This window comes from Sciurus vulgaris, assembly GCF_902686455.1.
Source record: "Sciurus vulgaris genome assembly, chromosome: 3".
NCBI classification, from domain to species: domain Eukaryota; kingdom Metazoa; phylum Chordata; class Mammalia; order Rodentia; family Sciuridae; genus Sciurus; species Sciurus vulgaris.
Window position 1 is genome coordinate 21945293 of NC_136463.1, and position 18140 is coordinate 21963432.

Genomic DNA, 18140 nt, shown 5'->3' on the forward strand with positions numbered 1-18140 from the left:
GACTTGTGAGAAAATAAAATATCTGTTGCTTTTCACTACTGTGCTTGGGAATCATTTGTTATGTGGGAATCAGATATGTGAAATCTATCTACTTGGCCATCATCATAAAATTTTTGTGCATAAACTTTTGTTCATTCACATGTGCTATAGTTATAAGTCATATATTTTTAAATCAAATGGATTTATATGTGTATCTATAGGGATACCACAATTTTTTTACAGACTGCATTTTGATTCATTATACACAAATGGGGTACATCATTTCATTTTTATGGTTGTACACGATGTAGATTCATACCATTTGTGTAATCATACATGCACATAGGGTAATGATGTCTGTCTCATTCCACCATTTTTCTTACCAGCCCTCTCATTTCCCTCTACATAATCTAAAGTTCCTCCATTCTTCTCTCACCCCCACCCCATTATATATCATCATATACTTTTAACATTATCCCAAGCACAAGTTGCAAAATTGTTTCTCAGTGTTCTGATGAACAGATTCCTCTGCTACAGCACCAGAAGCTTGAAAATTACTTTGAACCCACCTTGATCTTATTCCTTTCTTTTTTCGGTAGTGATGTTAAATCACATTTAAGTCTACCATTGTTTCCAAAAGAATACAAGTTATTACTTTCCAACTTGGTGAACTATTCTAAAGTAAATACAATCCCTGCCACTACCATCAGGTTAGAAAATAGAAATAGAAATGAACCCAATTCCTTATTAATCAGACCCTGTCACTCATCCCCAAAGGGGTGGATCCCTTTGTTGACCTGCAGCCTTCTAGGGCTTTTTTTTTTTTTTTTTTTTTTTTTTTTTTTTTGTCTTTTTGTTTTTCACTCTTAGGTTCCTTAGGATAATAGAATTGTTGGGTTTCCTTGTGCTACAACCATGAGCTTCTTCACTAAGGTTACCTATAGTGTGTTCACTTTCGCTGTAAAATTTCCACTGACACAATTAACCTGTTGATTGTCCTCTAGATGAGCATGTGGTTTGTTTGTAGATTGGGACTATTGACATTCCTGCTGCTATAAATGTTTTTGCACAGAGCCTGTGGTCATGTTTATAAACATCTCTGGTGAATACACAACTGGATGTAGGCCTGTTTATAGAATTCTCAGGTGGAAAAATTTGTTCTTTGTTTGATAGTCTTGCCCGTGGTTCACCAGATTCCTTGGTATGTATTTTATTGTGTACACAGCTTATATGTTATAATTTAAAAACTAACTTTATCATTATAAAAAACGATCCATTTTTGTATGTTTAACTTGTATCCAAACTCCCTGCTTATATCTGAGAGTGCATGACAGATTTTCTTGGAAGAGAGCAATTTTTCATGCAGCCACATCATGAACAAATATACTTCTGTTCATTCCAGCACAGTCCTTTTTTTTCCCCAAGGAAGCCAGGGCTTTATTCTGCAATATGGAGGAAACATGCTTCACCCACCTGTCCTAGACATGAATTGTTATGACTCAGGTACTGGCCAACAGTGCCCCTGGTGGACCCCATGCAGCGTTCTAAAGACAAACCAGAGCCTGAGAATTCTGAACTTTCTTCCCATAAACACACCCATATCACTATTTACAGAATTCACTTTTACACCGGTATCAAAAATTATACTAAAAATTTATCACTAAACCAACTTTATTATATTTTTTCCCTCTTACATTTCTTCACTAAACATCTTCACTGTCTTGCCAACTTCTGTTTCTTATTTTCTTGGTGCATACAGAGGAGGAAGTGGGGGGAAAAGTTTGGCAATCCCCGTGAGGAACCAGGAAGAGAAAGGAGCAACCACAAATTCAGACTTCAGGTGTCTGAGGTCCAGAAAGTTGGGCCTGCAGCCTAAACTGGAGAGTGAACCTGAGCAGAGACTCACTGGAGGTACCAAGAGATGTGCAGAAAACCTAAAGAAGGATAAGGACATAGCATAGTCTTTTTATTTTGCATTTTTCTTGCCTTGGTCTACTGGTAAGTCCTCTCGTGCCTTGTGCATTTTTGAACAATCAGCACAGGACAGAGAGCTGTGACATATCCTCATTACCTATTCCTCCTCCTTTTCCTTTCTGTAGATTCTTTTCATGAGTGCAACAACATTTTCTTAAATCTGAATAATCCCTCTAGATTTAATCTGATCCATGTGGTTCTAGCGACCTACTAATAATATTAACATAATAATATTAACTAATGATTGTAAGAACCCAGAAAACCACGCGGACATGGGAACTCACATAAGGCAGTTTATTAAACACACAGACAGAGTGTCTCCCTGCAGGGAAAGAGAGAAAATGAGAGGAAAAGAGGGTGCCCAGGCAGGAGAGAGAGAAATGGAGGAGACAGCATGAAAGCAAGAAGGAGAGAGGGAAGCATGACAGTGAGGAGAGGAGAAGAGAGAGAGAGAATGGCAGGGAGCTATCCCTAAGCAGTCAAATTCCGCGGGTTAAGCGGACCAATATCGGAGAAGGATACTTGCAAGCTGACTGATGAACCAATAGCTAGCTAGGATGTTCACAGACTGACAAGTGGTTGGGAGGTGGGGAAAATAGCTGCAGTGGAAAGGGCGGGGAGCAGCTTTATATTATAGTGATAATAACATTAACAATCCCCACTAGTAGAAGTCATGATATGAGCAACATATTGTAAGATGCCCCGCAGCTTTGCCATAGATAATACCTCTGATGCATGGGTCATGATGGAAAAAATTGCAAAAGTGGTTTTCTGGGCATTTGGATGTGGCCTTTTCCTGTTCCATGTGATTGAAATGACTAACCCTCTTGGGCCTGGGTAGTGGTCAGTCGGGTGACGTGTCTGACATCAGAGGTGCAAACACTCCACTCCACTCTGGAGACAGACTTGAGACTTGCTCTCCTGTCCCTGACATCTCCAAGCTGCTTCCTGCTGAGAGAGGGTGAAGTTGGGGGGAAGTGATCCAAAGTCCTTGTTTTCTATCAGGTGGGGCATGGACAGTTAAGGGTATTCAGCATCACAGTGGTCTAGAGGTTCATGGTGGTAGTTGGCAGGTGACCGAACAAGGTATGCATAGGGCAAGGTTTATGCTAGGACAACAAAAAATAAGACAGCAAAGCATTACTTTTTTGTGTGTGAACAACAAATACAAAAACAATTAGTGTTTCAGCCAGTCTCTGAAACGCAAAACAAGCTTGTGTCTCTAGAGTCCTTTTGTGATAGTTAAATATTAGCGATACTGGTGGTTATCAGTAACAAGTTCTGCTTCCTCAAATGTTGAAGTTTGAACATTAGAGAAGTGCACTGAGGTGAGCATAGAAAGCAGGTTTTATTTAAAAAGTAGTAACATAGACTTCTCCCAGAAGGGGGAAGGTGGAACATGGCTGGTGTCCTGGTATCCCAAGAAGTGGGAGCATCCTGCCCCTTTTACATATTTTAGACTTTCTTTGTTCTCCTGCCCTCTGCTCCCTTATCTCTCTCCTGACTAGACCCAGGAGATGTCAGTGGGATGGGTCAAAAAGTGAGAAGCAGATGGGCAGGGGGAAGGGCCAAATGGAGTGATCCAGGCAGGTGGCAGCCCAGGAGACATTAGTTAACAACTTTAGAACTCCCTGCAGGGAGGAACGATTCTTGGGACAGGTTACCTTAGGAACAGGTTGGAGCAGGAGCAGGTTAATCTTGGAAACGGTGGAGGAGGGGCTCTGGAGCATCAACATTTAATCCCCCAGAGGCAGCCTTCAACTTCCCAGATCCATCTTTGCAATGCAACCCTATTATCTATCTACACCAACTGTCTTTTTTAATGATTATTTTAAAAAATTTTTACAGACTGCATTTTGATTCATTGTACACAAATGGGTACAACTTTTTGTTTCTGTGGTTGTGCATGATTCATACCACTCGTCTAATCATACATGTATGTAGGGTAATGATGGCTGTCTCATTCTACCATCTTTCATATCCCTACCCCCTGCACCCTCTCATTTCCCTCTATGTAATCTAAGGTTTCTCCATTCTTCTCTCACACCCCATTCTCCCACCCCCGTTATATATCATCTTCCACTTATCAGGAAAGCATTCAACTTTTGGTTTTTTGGGATTGGCTCATTTCACTTGGCATGATATTCTCCAAGTGCCATAATATTATTCTTCTTTATGGCTGAATAATATTCCATTGTGTATATATACCACAGTTTCTTTATCCATTCATTTGTTGAAGGGCATCTAGGTTGGTTCTAAAATCTAGCTGCTGTGAATTGAGCTGCTATAAACATTGATGTGACTATGTTACTGTAGTGTGCTAATTTTAATTCCTTTGGCTATAAACTGAGGAGTGGGATAACTGAATCAGAAGGTGGGCCTAATATAATATAAAGCTGCTCCCTTGCCCTTTACGCTGCAGTCATTTCCCTGCCTCCCAACTTACAACCTAGCTTGTCAGTCTGTGAACACCAGCTAGCCATTGGTTCATCAGTCAACTTGCAAGTATTCTTCTCCGCCAGTTTTATCAGTCTTAAAGTGTAACAGGTTATAACTTCAATATCTGTAATTTTACTGTTACCCCTTTCATTTAATTGGGGTTAGTATTAGTACTGGAAGTCAGCATTATATACTATCTGTCCTGTAGGTGATGGCTTATTATCTCAAATTAACCCCAAGTTTTTTTTTTCTTTTAGAAGCAGCACCTCTGCAAAACACTAACAGGCATCAGTTATAAAGTTTACAAAGAAAATACAAAATGAAAGTAACAGAGCAAAAACATATTCAGTGTGTATAATATCTATGAACAAAGAAAAATAAATTTTATAATCTTGAACCTTTACTTAGTTATACATTATATCCCCTGCTTGAGATCACAGTAGTCTTTACAACAAAAAATCAATCTTTTGAATACAACTTTAAATGAACTTAAGTCTAGCCTATTTTGGAGCCATTCTAACATGGAGTAAGGCAGAAGGCAGAGCCTTATCTCTGGTAAGGCAGGGCTCTTCACAAATAACACAATGCAACATTACATCTGAAATATGATTCAAAGAAAACAGAGTTTTTAACCTTTATTTGTAGGAAAGTGGCAAAATGTTTTCATGTTTTACAATGAAAACACCTTTAAACAGATCAGGCTCTCATTAGCTTTTAGAAATATTTACATTTCTACCCCAGTGTAAAAAGTAGCATAAAATTTTACATGCATCTTATTGATAACAGGGTCCAGTTACAGAAGATTAAATGACATTGAAAATCCCCAATAAATTTTGCTATTTCTGTAAGCCTAAAATTATCATTACAGACAATTGTAGTTTGGATAACACCATTGTGGCAAAGTGCTAGAAGAACATGAGTGTACTTAATATAATCAGAAGAAATCGGATGTTAGCATGCAAAAAAGGGAGAAAGAGACTCTGAGGGAACAGGTAAACAAAAGGAAAAGAGAACAAGAAAAGTAAAGAAATAAAAACAAATTTTTTTAAAAAGGAGAAAAAAAGAAAATCTACAGTGTAACAGTCATATAGTAATGAAACCTCCCAGTGTTCAGTAGCCTGATACATGAGAAGTACCTGACAATGAGCTTCAAGCCTCCAGCAGGCGTCTCAGGATTGGATTTGCCCCACCCAAAGATCGGAGCTCAGCTTCCAGGATTATCCAAGATGGCTGCTCTGGCTTCCAAATGTGTTGGCAAATGGGGAGCTGGAGCTCAGGGGTGGACGTGGTCAGCTGGAGGTACTGGAGACAGGATGCAGTTGGTCCAGCAGGGATCCTGGAGGTCCGGTGTGTTTGGTGTGGTTGTGGGATCCTGGAGGCCAGGTGCAATCAGTCGGTCTGGGGTCCCAGTGATAGGGTGCAGTCAATTGGTCTGGGGGTCCTGGTGGCAGGGAGCAGTCAGTCGATGTGAGGGCCCCAGAGGCAGGGAGTGATTGGTCGGGCTGAGGGATCCTGGAGACCGGGCTCAGTCAGTCCGGCCAGGGGTCCTATGGGGCCTGGCTGTTGTCTCAAAATGGCAGCAGCCATGTGTAATCAAACCTACAGGTACTGTAACAGTGAACTTCCAGGTAACAGCAGGCAGCTGGTGCTCCACTGGCGGTCCGCGATCAGTTTGCTGACTGTTGTCCGACAATCGGGAGGTGAACCTCGAGCGTTGGGTGATGGATAAGAGTAAGGCAGGCGATGGACAGGCAAGAGGCAGGCAAATGGCAGATGATAGACTCCTGACAGTGAGCAATCAGCTCTCAAAAAAGGCGTCGATATGCTGGCAGACTGCAGGTCATCGCAGCAGACAAATGGGTAAACACCAGGGGATTGATAAGCAGCAAAAACTGCCTCACCGAGAAGCAGATATCCTCTGCTTGAAACTGGTGTTATGGAGCGACAAGGAACGCAGCCTCCCTCTAGTGCGCCATCTTGGATCTCCAAGTGTACTTAATATACAAAGAACTAATAGTTAGTGTCACCTTTACACAGATGTCCTTATATTAACTAGGTTTAGTTTTCACAGTAAAATTTAGAATCCACATATAATTTACAGGTCTGCAGAGTTTAGCAGTACTAGCAAAAATCAAGGGTAGCCTTAAACCTCATACATTTACGGAACAGTGTTGATGATCAGAACTAGACTTAGTTAAAGCAGACGGACATAAGACGGTTTTTCAAATGGAAGTTTGGCCCTTTATGCCAGGTACAATGTATAGAAGATAGCACTTATTGGATGAACCTACATGAACTTTCATTTTATCAATGTTTACCGAACATTTAGATATAAGGCTTAGACCAACATATTTAGTTTCAGATGTATATGTATCTATGGTTACATATATTTAGGTTATTCATGAAAATCAAACCTGGTCAAAATTTTAAGTAATCTGTTTCTCTGACAAACAAAAATCCTAAAAGTAATGGACATCACACTTTGATGTTTTAAAGCTCTCAAGTATTGCACAAGTTGGTACTCATCAATGTGAGGTCTCAAGTATTGCACAAGTTGATACTCATCAATGTGAGGTTTTTAACAGGCAGAATAGGCAGAATAGGATATCTAGCAAAGCTGACTCAATTCATATTTAAACAACTGTCCAGAAGAGAATGAATGCCTCTTTCTTAAGGGGTTATCCACCGCCCCCGCTGGGCAAGTTATTTCCTCCTAAAACAATCTTGGTTAAGATAACATTGATCACCTTTCTATTCCCATGGGCAAAGAGTGGCTGGAAAGCAGAGGGGAGGCCAGGTCCTCTTTGCCCATCTCTCTATAGACTACGTAACTTTCCTTAATTTTTTTTTTCTGCTTTATCATAGGACTGGTGTCCTTAACCCACAGCAAGATGGTTTGCAGCTGCCTGGGGCCAGGCTGGGAAGCAGCACTCAGACTGTCAGCATTGGGTTGAAAGGAAAAAAATTCCTCCTTTGCTGTCCTGCTATACTCACATAATTAGAGGCAGCACCTTTTTGTATCCAGCTTAGTTCTGGACTGTTAAGACTCATTATTATGTAATTGTATACATGCCTGTATATACAGAATCTTGCTTATTTTCTTTAAATTAATACTGATCATTTCTACACCAAGAATGTATTATTCTGGAAAACATGAATGAATCAGTGCCTTTAGCCCTCAACACAGATAATAAGTAGAGGAATTTACTTGCAGGATAAATGAGCAGCATCAGCTCAATCTACTGAAAGGCTGGGGGAAAAGTATCATTGGAAAACCATTCAAGAAGATGGTTGTGTCAGGTTGTCATCCCAGCAAATGACACATAAAACAGGAGAATGGATGTAACTTTTGGAACACAGACTGATTGCCAGATTATAACTCTGGGTTGTGAATTGAGAGGCTCAAAGGTATTAAAGAAGAAACTCCACTGTGTCAAAAATATCACTGGACTTGTAAGACATGTAACTTTATAATGGATGATGAAAGTTATGCCAAGTAGGAACCAAAGGGAAGTATACATGAACAAATTGGAAATGTCTCATTCAAGTTATATACTCAGGTCTCAGGACAAACATGAGAGATGAGATTGTTCTTGGAATGTGAACTTCAAAGAAACATTAGCAGAGTGCATTTATTGCAAAAGTACCTCAAAGAGAAAGATTGGTTTCAGAATTAGCAGCATTTTCTTTAGCCTGGTTGAAGATTTTGCAAAATTGGATATCTTTTTTTTTTTTTTTTTAAGCAGAGTATAGTCTATCATGGAAATTTTGGAAATTTGGGTTGGTAGGTTGGTAGATGGGAATGTTGGCACTGGCCAAGGTGAACATGGGTCAGGGAAGGGGCATTGTTTCTTGATCTTGTAGTTCCTTAGGCAAGTCCCAGTGCTTTGTCCCCACTGTATGAGATGTTGGTAAACAAAGTCATATCATTCTAATATAATCATTGCAGTGGAATAATAATGTGTCTAGAAAGTACCCAATGCAGTAAGTGTATTAGCAAGTGTATTGTAGAAATTGGAACCTTGGTACAGTGGAGGAGATCTCTTATGTTCCAGGAAAACCCTGGAAATCAACAAAGCATTTCCTCATATAATCAGGCATAGAAATACCATAGGATTCAGCAACCCCATCTCTGAGTGTTTATGTTAAACAGTGGAGTTAGAATATTGAAGATATACCAGCACCCTTGTGTTCACGGCAGCACTATGATCAATTGCCAAGCTGATGAAGAAACCCAAATGTCCTTGATGGAGGAATGACTCATGAGAATTTGCCAGAAACCTACAATGGAATAGAATTCAGCCTTAAGCGAGAAGGAAATTCCCACCCCTCTTTTGTCGCTAAGGCACATCCTCAGTGCTTTTTCTTTTCTATTTTTTGACAGGGACTTGCTAAGTTGCTTGATGTCTGTTGAGTTGCTGAGGCTGGCATTGAACTTTCAATTCTCCTGTCTCAGTCTCCCAGGTCTTTGGGATTATAGGACTGCACCATAGCACTTGGCTTTCTTTATGCTATTTTAATTAAGCATGACAAATAACTCCTAAGGATTTGTTGTATGGCGTGATAAGCAGATGATTCTCATAGCAGGTGTTCTTTCCATAGAAAAATAAAGACAGTCAATATGGAATGAATGAAGGTCCAGAATTTATTAAGAATTTATGAAGGATGGCTATACCTAGGGAGGGAAGTGAAGGTGATGCTCACAGGAGAAAGCAGCACACAAGAATATGGAGGAAAATGCAAAAGAAATCATGGTGGTAAAGATGAAGGGGAATTTGCATTCAGTTACAATATTCTTCTGAAGAAGTATGGTCCTGTGTTATATATACAGGAGTACATATCTTGACCTTAGAATTTCATGAAAGACCACACTTTCCCATCAAGGATCTATGAAGCTGATACAAGGTGCACAGACCTAAGAAAGAAGAGGATGAGAGTGAAGTGGTCTGTGTACTCCCTTGAGGTGATTCAGAAGCTCTTACATGGGGGACAGCGAACAGAATTTCTGATGACAGCATGATAGCTTTCAGCCAGGGTAAGAAAAGAGTTGATGAAGGTAGAGCAAACAGGTTGAGAGGAGTTTGTCTGTACAGACACTGGTTTTTGGGAGTTGATCACGGGCAGCAAGACTTGCAGCAGCTGCAGACACAGCAGCAGGGCTGGCAGCAGGGTGTGCTGCAGCAGCGGGTCACACGGGTGTTTTTGGAGCAGGAGGTCTTGCAGCAGGTGGTTTGAGAGCAAGTAGGAGGGCAGCATGGCTGGCAGCAGCAGGGCTGGCAGCAGCAGGGTTGGCAACAAGGAATGATACAGCAACTGGGGCAGCAGCAGGGCTCACAGCAGCTGGGAGGACAGCAAGGTTTGCTGCAGCAGCTGGGCTCACAGGCTGGTTTGCAGCAGGTGGTCTTGCAGCAGGTGGTTTCATAGCAAGCTGGAGAGCAGCAGGGAATGATGCAGCAACTGGGGCAGCAGCAAGGCTCACAGCAGCTGGGCTTGCAGCAGGATGTGCTGCAGCAGCTGACCACACAGGCTGGTTTGCAGCAGGTGGTCTTGCAGCAGGTGGTTTCACAGCAAGTTGGAGAGCAGCAGGGAATGATGCAGTAACTGGGGCAGCAGCAAGGCTCACAGCAGCTGGGCTTGCAGCAGGGTTTGCTGCAGCAGCTGGGCTCACAGGCTGGTTTGCAGCAGGTGGTCTTGCAGCAGGTGGTTTTGCAGCAAGTAGGCTTGCAGCAGGAGGAGCAGCAGGAGGGGGCCATGGTGCCAGGTGTGGAGGGTGGGGTCTTGTTCACAGGTGAGTGAGTTTGCACAATATGATGACTCCTTGCAATTGGGCTCTTTTATCCATGGAGCTTCCAAATTTTGGACCAATCAGCAGCCATTTTCCTGGTTGTTGTTTATGTTATTTTACGTATTCTGTTTGTGTTTTTCAAGGAAGAATTCTTTATGCAAATGCGATGAGTGTTGTGAAAGTGTTTAATCTGTTTCTTCAGAGTGTGTAACTCACAGGAACTGTTTCCAGATGAAAGGAAGACAGTCACCTCTTTAGCATCCTTGCTGCTCTGAGCATCATGGGGGTCATGTGGTGGCTCCTACAGCACTGGGAGGGTCAGGGCATTGTTCCTCTGGAGGTTTGTTCCTTTGTCTGTTTGTGGGAGGAGCATGGTGCTGCTGCATTCACAGTGAGGAACAACCCGTATGTTTACCCAGAATATCCTGACTCAAAACTAGTAGAGGAATCTTTCTGTATATTTCCTCTTTTACTTATGTGTCTTGGGTGGCACTTTGAAAAAGGGTATTTGGCACGTGGTCTTCCCCACCAGAGCAGAGCAGAACCTGAGGGTAGAAGAAGCAGCAGTATATGAGGACCAGTCAGGTATGGATGGATGTGTGGGTGACCATAAGTCCTGTTTGATCCAGTACTGAGGACTGATCAGGATAAGCCTATGGGATTTCCTGTCACATGAGCTCTGCAGACCCAAGGAAATCAGGATAAGCAGGTGATTCTAGTCCTACCCTGATATATTAAATATGATCCACAGAGTCAGTGATCTTAGGTCAGGGATTTTTTTTCTTTCTTTCCTTCTGTCTCTGTTTCTTTCTCCTCCTTTCTGTTTCTCTTCATTGCTTTCTTGCCTCAATTCTATTTCCGAGAAAACTAAGATTAGGTGAGATGGTACCTGTTTTATCTGTGAGAACTAATGTATTTAATATATTTGCAGGTCTACCATTAGGTTCAAAAAGATGAAAATTATTATTTTCCAGATTAGTGAAATATTCTAATCCCTGCCAGTATATCAGGTTAGGAAATAGACATGAACTCTGTTCCATTCAACTCATACCCTGTTACTCAGCTCCAAAGGGGGCAGATCCCTCTGTTGCCTTTTGGATCTCTAGGACAATTTTGACTTTTTTCACTCTTAGTTTCCTCAAGATAATAGAATTGGTTGGTCTCCTCATGCAGTGAGCGTGAGAGTCATCGCCATCGTGTGTTCATTGTTACTGCTGTGAATTTCCACTGAACAAAATATGCAGTCTGTTGAGTGTCCTCTAAGTGAACACATAGCTTGTTTGTAGCTTGGGACTATTCAAATTCATGCTGCTATACTGCTCAATTTACAATAGCCAGATTGTGGAACCAACCTAGATGTCCTTCAATTGATGAATGGATAAAGAAACTGTGGCATATATATACAATGGAATATTACTCTGCCATAAAGAATGATAAAATTATGGCATTTGCAGGCAAATGGATGAAATTGGAGAATATCATGCTAAGTGAGATAAGCCAATCTCAAAAAAACAAAGGATGAATGATCTCACTGATAAGCGGATGATGACACATAATGGGGAGTGGGAGGGGTTAGTGTTAAGGTTAGGGTTAGGGTTAGGGAGGGGGGCAAGAATGGAGGAAGGAAGGACTGTATAGAGGGAAAAGAGGGGTGAGGGGAAGGGAAAAAATGGCAGAATGAATCAAACATTACCCTATGTAAATTTATGATTACTCAAATGGTATGCCTTTACTCCATGTACAGAGAAACAACATGTATCCCATTTGTTTACAATAAAAAAAATTCATGCTGCTATAAATGTGTTTGCACAGAGCCTGTGGTGATGTATAAAAGCATTTCTGATGGATATACAACCAAGTATAGGACTGCCATAAAATTCCCAATTGGAATGATTTATTCTTTCTCTGTGGTGGTCTTGTCCATGATTCACTATATTTCTTCTTAGATATTCCAATGTGTAGTGTGTCATATATTGTAATTTATTTATTTATTTATTTTTAAAATTTATTTTTATTGTAAACAAATGGAATACTTCTTGTTTCTCTGTACATGAAGTAGAGGCATACCATTTGTGTAATCATACATTTACCTAGGGTAATAGTTTTTGATTCATTCTGTTATTTTTTCCCTTCCCCCCACCCCTCTTTTCCCTCTATACAGTCCCTCCTTCCTCCAATCTTGCCCCCTCCCACCCCTCATTATGTGTCATCATGCGCTTATCAGTGAGATCATTTGTCCTTTGGTTTTTTTGAGATTAGCTTAGCTCACCTAGCAAGATATTCTCCAACTGCATCCATCTGCCTACAAATGCCATAATTTTATTATTTTTTATGAGTGAGTAATATTTCATTATATATATGTTATATATATATACACCATATTTTTTATATATATATATATATATCATATCATATTTTCTTTTTCTGTTCATTAATTGCAGGGCATCTAGGTTGGTTCCACAATCTGGCTATTGTGAATTGAGCAGTTATGAACATTGATGTGGTGGTATATCTGTAGTATGCTGATTTTAAATCCTTTGGGAATAGGCCAAGGAGTGGGATAGCTGGGTCAGAAGGTGTTTTCATTCCGAGTTTTCTAAGGAATCTCCACACTGCTTTCCAGAGTGGCTGCACTAATTTGCAGCCACCAGCAATGTACGAGTGTACCTTTTTCCCCACATTCTCACCAACACCTATTGTTGCTTATGTTCTTGATAATCACCATTCTAATTGGGGTGAGATGGAATCTTAGGGTAGTTTGGATTTGCATTTCTCTTATTACTAGAGATGTTGAACATTTTTTCATATATCTGTTGATTGCTTGTACATCTTCTGTGAAGTGTTTGTTCATTTCCTTAGCCCATTTGTTGATTGGATTATTTGTATTCTTGGTGTAGAGTTTTTTTGAGTTCTTTATAGATTCTGGAAATTAGTGCTCTATCTGAAGTATGAGTGGCAAAGATTTTCTCCCACTCTGTAGGCTCTCTCTTCACATTGCTGATAGTTTCCTTTGCTGAGAGAAAGATTTTAGTTTGAATCTATCCCGGTTGTTGATTCTTGCTTTTATTTCTTGTGCTATGGGAGTCCTGTTAAGGAAGTCTGATCCTACGCTGACATTTGAAGATTTGGACCTACTATTTCTTCCATAAGATGCAGGGTCTCTAGTGTGATTCCAAGGTCCTTGATCCATTTTGAGTTGATTTTGGTGCAGGGTGAGAGATAGGGGTTTAATTTCATTCTGTTGCATATGGATTTCCAGTTTTCCCAGCACCATTTGTTGAAGAGGCTATCTTTTCTCCATTGCATATTTTTGGCCCCTTTGTCTAGTATGAGAAAATTGTATTTATTTGGGTTTGTGTCCATGTCCTCTATTCTGAACCATTGATCTACCTGTCTATTTTGATGCCAATACTGCGGGGGCACCTGGCAACCCAACCAGTGCTTGACAAGGATCCACTGGGGGAATGATGTTTGCAAGTACTCATCGTCCCGGGAGATGCCAGATGCTTGCCTCTGGGCTCTGGTCCTTTTTCTGCATTATGTTTCTAATATTATATTACTCATACTATTTCTTGGTAGTAATCACTGAGGGTGAAGGGAATACTACAGAATTTCCCAAGAATATTAATAAATCATTAGGGACTATAACTCCTTCTCAGCCACAAGTAGTAAAAACTCTTTTACCACTGTGTGATGTGTCTTCTTCCTGCGGTGCTTGTTATGAACATGTATTGCAGTACATAAATTTGGCCACGGAACCGTCTGTCTTTCCAACCATGAGTATGCAAAAAGCACCTCCCATAGTAGCTACTAGATACGGACTAGCTTATTTTATCAATGGTAAGCCCTGCTACCCCCCTAAAGGCAAACCCTTAGAGAAGGTAGATATAGATCTCCCCCTGTCTCCTACAGGGTGGTTTAATCCAGATGATGGTTTTGTTTATGTGTGGTGGTTAGGTAAAAGAATAAGGTTTCACAACATTCCTTCCTTCCTACAAAGAATAGGTCACCCCTATTATAAACATTGGTACACAATGTCCTGTTCTGGGAAACGGAGCTACATAAGACAAGATAATCTATTTAGTATAAAAACTTAGCCATGGGAACCATTGGGACTGATGCCCTCCTGTAACTTAGCAATTTAGATATTAATCAGATGGACCTAGTAGAAATGGTCATGTGCGATTATTTGTCTATCGCTTTAACCGCGAGAATAATAATAGTCTTAGGTCACATAGAGTTTAGATATTAAGGAAATAAACATTGTATTAGCTCATTGACTTAATTAAATATTTGTAATCTGTACGGTTACTGATTTCGGTAAAAACAATTTCTGCCTATGCCTTGGAAACTTCTTTGATTTTATTAATCATAAGCCTGACATCATAGCCTGAAGAAAAGTGTATATAAATCCAGCCTTGCCCAGAATAAAGTGGGATTGATTGCACCAGAACTAGAGTCTGTGTCTTTCATTCTCCATCCATCGCTGACGCTGTCTCCCCGCACCCCGTTTGCCAGTATGGAACTCATGGACTCCTGCTAGGGCTGGACCCCGGCACAATACCATGCCATTTTTGTCACTATTGCTTTGTAGAATAGTTGAAGTTCTGGTATTGAGATACCCCCTGCTTCACTCTTCCTGCTAAGGATTGCTTTAGCTATCTGGGTTTCTTATTCTTCTAGATGAATTTCATGATTGCTTGCTCTATTTCTGTGAAGTATGTCATTGTGATTTTAATTGGAATTGCATTGAATCTGTATAGCACTTTTGGTAGTATGACCATTTTGACAACGTTAGTTCTGCCTATTCAAGAACATGGGAGATGTTTCCATCTTCTAAGGTTTTCTTTAATTTCTTTCTTTAGTGTTATGTAGTTCTCCTTATAGAGATCTTTCACCTCTTTTGTTAGATTGATTCCCAAGTATTTTATTTTTTTGGAGCTATTGTGAATGGGGTAGTTTTCCTAACGTCTCTTTCTGAAGATTCATCACTTATGTATAAAAATGCATTGGATTTATGAGCATTGATCTTATATCCTGCTACTTTACTGAATTCACTTATGAGTCTAAAAGTTTTCTGATGGAATTTTCCAGTTCTCCTAAATATATAATCATGTCATCAGCAGTAGGGATAGTTTGAGTTCTTCTTTTCCTATTTGTATCCCTTTAATTTCCTTGGTTTGTCTAATTGCTCTGGCCAGAGTCTCAAGAACGATGTTGAATAGAACTGGTGAAAGAGGGCATCCCTGCCTTATTCCAGTTTTTGGGGAGAATGCTTTCAGTTTTTCACCATTTAGAATGATATTGGCCATGGGCTTAGCATAGATGGCCTTTACAATGTTAAGGAATGTTTCCACTATCCCTATTTTTCTAGTGTTTTGAGCATGAAGGGGTGCTGTATGTTATCCAATGCTTTTTTTTATCCATCTATTGCAATAATCATGTGATTCTTGATTTTAAGTCTGTTGATATGGTGAATGACATTTATTGATATTCGAATGTTGAACCAACCTTGCATCCCTGGGATGAAACCCACTTGATCATGGTGCACTATCTTTTCAATTTATATTTGTATGTGATTTGCTAAGATTTTGTTGAGAATTTTTGCATCAATGTTCACTAAAGATATTGGTCTGAAATTTTCTTTCCTTGATTTGTCTCTGTCTGGTTTACGTATCAGGGTGATATTGGCTTCATAGAATGAGTTTGGGTGGGTTCCCTCCTCTTCTATTTCATGAAATACTTTGAGATGTATTGGAATGAGCTGTTCATTTAAGTTTTTGTAGAACTCGGCTGAGAACCCATCTGGTCCCCGACTTTTCTTTGTTGGTAGGCTTTTGATGACCTCTTCTATTTCATTGCTTGAAATTGATTTATTTAAGTTGTACATGTCCTCCTCGCTCAGTTTAGGTAATTCACATGTCTCTAGAAACTTGTTGATGTCTTTGAGGTTTTCTGTTTTGTTGGAGTATAGATTTTCAAAATAGCTTCTAATTATGTTTTGTATTTCACTCATGTCTGTTGTGATATTTCCTTGTACAATCTGAATTTTAGTAATTTGAATTTTCTCTCTCCTTCTCTTTGTTAGTGTGGCTAAGGGTTTATCAATTTTGTTTATTTTTTCAAAGAACCAACTCTTTATTTTTTAAATTTTTTCTATTGTTTCTTTTGTTTCGATTTCATTGATTTCAGCTCTGATTTTAACTATTTCGTGTCTTCTACTACTTTTGGTGTTGCTCTGTTCTTCTTCCTCTAGGGCTTTGAGCTGTAGTGTTATGTCGTTTATTTGTTGACTTTTTTCTTCTTTTATTGAATGCACTCCATGAAATAAATTTTCCTCTAAGTATTGCTTTCATCGTGTCCCAGAGATTTTGATATGATGTTTCTTTGTTCTAGTTTACCTCTAAGAATTTTTTATTTCCATCCTGATGTCTTCTGTTATCCATTCATCATATAATAGCATATTAGTTAATCTCCAGGTGTTGAAGTAGTTTGTTTTTTGGTCTGTCATTTATTTCTAATTTCAATCCATTATGATCTGATAGAATATAAGGTAGTATCTCTATCTTCTTGTATTTGCTAACATTAGCTTTGTGGCATAAAATATGGTCTATTTTAGAGAAGGATTCATGTGCTGCTGAGAAGAAAGTGTATTCGCTCTTTGTTGGATGGTATATTCTATATATGTTCGTTAAGTCTAAATTGTTGATTGTGTTATTGAGATCTATGGTTTCTTTGTTCAATTTTTGATTGGAATATCTATCCAGTGGTAAGAGAGGTGTGTTAAAATCACCTAATATTATTGTGTTGTGGTCTATTTGATTTCTGAAATTGAGAAGGATTTGTTTACTGTACATGGATGAGCCACTGTTTAGGGGCATAGATATTTATGATTGTTATGTCTTGCTGATTTATGCTTCCCTTAAGCAGTATGAAATGTCCTTATTTATCCCTTCTGACTAATTTTGGCTTGAAGTTCACATTATCTGATATGAAGATGGATACTCTGTCTTTTTTGCTGTGTCCATGTGCATGGTATATTTTCCCCATCCTTCACCTTTAGTCAGGGGGTATCTCTTTCTGTGAGATGAGTCTTTTGCAGGCAGCAATTGTTGGATCTTTTTTTTTTAATCCAATCTGGCAGCCTATGTCTTTTTATTGATGAGTTCAGGTCATTAACATTCAGGGTTATTATTGAGATATGATTTGTATTCCTGGTCATTTGACTGATTTTTTTTTTTTTTTGGACACATCTTGATTTCTCCTTTATTTGACTGTTCCTTTAGGATAGTTCCTCCTGTTGCAGATTTATATCATGTTTTCCACCTTTTTCTCATGGAGTATTTTGCTGAGAATTTTCTGTAATGCTGGCTTTCTTTTTGTAAATTCTTTTAGCTTTTGTTTATCATGGAAGGATTTTATTTCATTGTCATATCTGAAAGTAAGTTTTGCTGGGTATAAGATTAATGGTTGACATCCGTTTTCTTTCAGGGCTTGGTAAATGTTGTTGCAGGCCCTTCTAGCTTTTAGGGTCTGGATTGAAAAATCTGCTGATATTCTTATTGGTTTCCCCCGGAATGTAATTTGATTTTTTTCTCTCGCAGCCTTTAAAATTCTGACTTTTTTTTGTATGTTATGTATTTTCATTATAATGTGTCTTGGTCTTGGTGTGGGTCTATTGTAATTTTGTATATTTGGAGTCCTATAGGCCTCTTGTATTTGATTTTCCATTAAGTTCTTCATATTTGGGAATTTTTCTGATATTATTTCATTGAATAGATTGTTCATTCCTTTGGTTTGTTTCTCTGTGCCTTCCTCTATCCCATTAATTCTTAAATTTGGCCTTTTCATGATATTCCATAATTCTTGTCGATTCTGTTCATGATTTCTTACCATCTTCTCTGTTTGTTCAACTTTGTTTTCAAGGTTAAATATTTTGCCTTCAATGTCTGAGGTTCTGTCT